This window comes from Pinus tabuliformis, chromosome 5_1, assembly GCF_031772625.1.
Source record: "Pinus tabuliformis cultivar Carrire ecotype Pingquan chromosome 5_1, CPIR1, whole genome shotgun sequence".
Taxonomy (NCBI): domain Eukaryota; kingdom Viridiplantae; phylum Streptophyta; class Pinopsida; order Pinales; family Pinaceae; genus Pinus; species Pinus tabuliformis.
The window spans coordinates 209,455,717-209,459,183 of NC_142305.1; the positions used below are offsets into that span (position 1 = coordinate 209,455,717).

General features: G+C 33.9%; 2 non-coding genes across 2 annotated transcripts; both read right to left on the bottom strand.

Moving 5' to 3' along the window:
- Nucleotides 1-1,100: 1,100 nt before the first annotated feature.
- On the bottom strand, nucleotides 1,101-1,173 carry TRNAA-CGC (transfer RNA alanine (anticodon CGC)). Its single transcript has one exon. It is a non-coding gene; the product is annotated as a tRNA-Ala (tRNA).
- A 625-nt stretch (nucleotides 1,174-1,798) lies between these two features.
- TRNAQ-UUG (transfer RNA glutamine (anticodon UUG)) lies at nucleotides 1,799-1,870 on the bottom strand. The gene has a single exon. It is a non-coding gene; the product is annotated as a tRNA-Gln (tRNA).
- Between the last annotated feature and the right edge of the window lie 1,597 nt (nucleotides 1,871-3,467).

Below are 3,467 nucleotides of genomic sequence, written 5' to 3' on the forward strand. Positions count from 1 at the left end.
TCAGACAAAGAAATTGGTTTACAGAATGTAGAAACACAGTTGATCATTGTTCCGACCGAACCCACCCAAGGCGAGTGGCGTAAGGTCGAGAAGAAAAAGGGGCGGAAAACTTGAACTATCTTCAGTTTTCTGTTTCTTTTCATACTCTCTTCCCTCTTCTCTTTTTCTTATTTCTTATTGCACGTTAGTCTTCTAACGCTGCGTAGAGCCCTTGTGGCAGTTCATAGTATGCTTCATTGCATAAGCAGATGTAACTTTTCATTATCTTTTTAATAAAAAGTTACTGTTTTTTCTTCGGAAAAAATAAGCTTAGATGTAATTTGTATAAAGATTTTAATTACTTAATTTTTTTTATTTAAAATAAATAATTATAATTAAAAATTAGATTATAGTTTTTAAATTGAAAGAGATATTTAGTATATTATTAGATATTATTTTTAAATGAAAATTGAGATCAAACTCTTGAAATAAGTTGTTCTTATCAACGATAATTATCTTTGAACTTTTTATAATAGTGGATGTCATTTGTATAGAGATTTTAATTACTTAATTTTATTTCTTAAAAAAAATTGTTATAATTAAAAATAATTTGAATTATGAAAAATAGATTATAATTTTTAAATGGAAATAGATATTTAAATAATATTGTTAATAAAGACGTTTGAGATGGCTGTCTTCACTGTTGGTTTGACAAACTGAGTTTGATAGATTTTTCCAAAATAAAAAAATAAAACTCTGAACAATTTGATATTTTAATTAGCACATGCTATCTGCGTTGAAATGAAACCACTATCATGATGCTTTGAAATAGAACAGCACAGATAAAACAGAGATATGAAAGCCTAAAATGTCTAGTAAACATGGAGATGCGGGGAATCGAACCCCTGGAACAGCACAGATAAAACAGAGATATGAAAGCCTACAATGTCTAGTAAACATGGAGATGCGGGGAATCGAACCCCGTGCATCAAACTCTTGACAATTTGATATTTTAATTAGCACATGCTCTCTCCGTTGAAATGAAACCACTATCATGATGCTTTGAAATGGAACAGCACAGATAAAACAGAGATATGAAAGCCTACAATGTCTAATAAACGTGGAGATGCGGGGAATCGAACCCCGTGCCTCTCGCATGCGAAGCGAGCGCTCTACCATATGAGCTACATCCCCTTCGATACAATAGAACATATCGATTATAACTTGAAATAAGGAAGGTTGCTTTAAAAAAATAATTTTAAAGATAAATAATCGAGGCTTTAAGATTGATGGGTCCTACCGTGAGTCGAACCCAGGTCGCTGGATTCAAAGAAGATAAGCTGCTGGATCAGTGATATATATTGACAAACGCACAAACTGTCAAAGGTCCCACCGGAAATCGAACCCAGGTCGCTGGATTCAAAGAAAAGTTTTAAAGATAAATATCCCAGGCTTTAAGCTTGATGGGCTGCTCAATCAGTGCTATACATTTACATATGTAACAAACTGTGAAAGCTCCTACCGGGAGTCGAACCCAGGTCATGTCGCTGGATTCAAAGAAGATATGCTGCTCAATCAGTCTTTTGTGAAAGCTCCTCCCGGGAGTCGAACCCAGGTCAGGTCGCTGGATTCAAAGAAGATACCCTGCTCAATCAGTGCTTGATATTTACATATGCACAAACTGAAGGTCCCACCGGGAATCGAACCCAGGTGGCTGGATTCAAAGAAAGGAAATTTTAAAGATAAATAAGTCCAGGCTATTAGACTTGAATGTGTTGCTCATTACGTGCTATACATTCATATAAGGTCAAAGAGTGACAGGTCCTACCGGGAGTCGAACCCAGGTCGCTGGATTCAAAGTCCAGAGTGCTAACCACTACACCATAGAACCCCATTAGACATAACCTATATTTCATATGAAGACAGAAATTTAGAACAGATCACAAGGCTAACCGTTTTTAGGGTTTTTATCTCCGCAATCTATGGATTTAAACATGCGTGGATAGCTTTATCTCCACAGCTACAATCAGGCCTGACTTCTCTGGGCTTTAAGGTCCTTTTATATCTCCAAGGTTTTTAGTAGGATTTGAACCTGCGGCAGCAGAATTTTCTTCGTGACTGTCGAGAGGACTTGCATCACATTGCATTTTGGGATTTTCTTGTGCTGTCCCCGCAGGCTTTGAACCTCCACGAACACATAAAATATCTTGGTTGAGCCACCTGTTCGGTGAACGGTTGTCTGAAAAGAGTGGCGGGGCCATCATTTTCATTGGGTTTTTTCTAAAATAATTAATTTTAGAGTTTGTGAAGGAGTTGAATTTTTTTTATAACTTGAAAATATAAATATTTTGTATCTGTGAAGATGATTCCTTTGAGGGCGTGAGGCTAAATGATTACCGATATTGTCTCCAGCCTGAATGGAATGTTGGGGGGTTTGAAATGAAAAAGGGTGTTAAGTAAATTAAGGAGAAGATATATAATGTTGTATTAAAATTATTATTTAGTTTTCAATTAAAATTTAATTATTTTATTTTATTTTATTTATTTATTTATTTTTATTATTGGTTGGTTGATTGTAATTATTTTGATATTAAAATAGAGTTTTTAGAGTCTTAATTTAATTAATAATAATTATTAGATGGATGGGATTTAATTTTTATGGAATATTTTAATATATAAATTAAATGTTGATATTTATCTCAAAAATAGCTAGGTCTTTTTTTGTTTTTGGGCCTAGTATGACAATAATGTTGTAATGTCAAGGTAAACATTTTGAAATAATCAAAAATTAAATTAAATTAAAAAAAATAAAACAAATAAGAGGATCAAATATCTCCATAATTAAAAATAAAAAATAAAATTAATGATTATAATTTTAACTATATGAATCAATGAATGATATTTTAACGTCTGCGAGACTAAAAATTGTCTATGGGACTACTAACCTCCCTTTTTTATGTTTTTTTGCAATTGAATCATTTTCTTACTCAAATTGATGATGCGCTGACCCAACCTTCTAACAGTCTCATCACTGAAAAGACAATGCCAAGGAATTGAGGCTAACATAATGCCATAACTGTCTCACTGAAAGGACAATGCCAGCCAAGGAATTGAGGCTAACATACTGCCATAACTATCTCTGATGTTTATGAAAGCATCACAGTCCAAAATGAAATGTTTTTCCGATTCCACTGCACTGGAAGTGCAAAAAGTACACATGTTTTTCCCAAGCTTCTTTAGGTCTCTTCCATTGTCTCGTTTCACACCGAAGTTGATGTGAGTTACTTCTTAATTGAGCAATCATAATCTTTGCTCTCCACAGAATGTTGACTCCAATGTACTCTTTGTGTTGGAAATCACAAGTGGGGTTGAATTCTTGAACATAATACTTCTTCTTTCTACCCAACTCTTCCCCATATGCATTTACGAGAACTTATACATAACAAAATTATTTAACTCCTTGCTATTTGTGGGACATGCATTGAGGT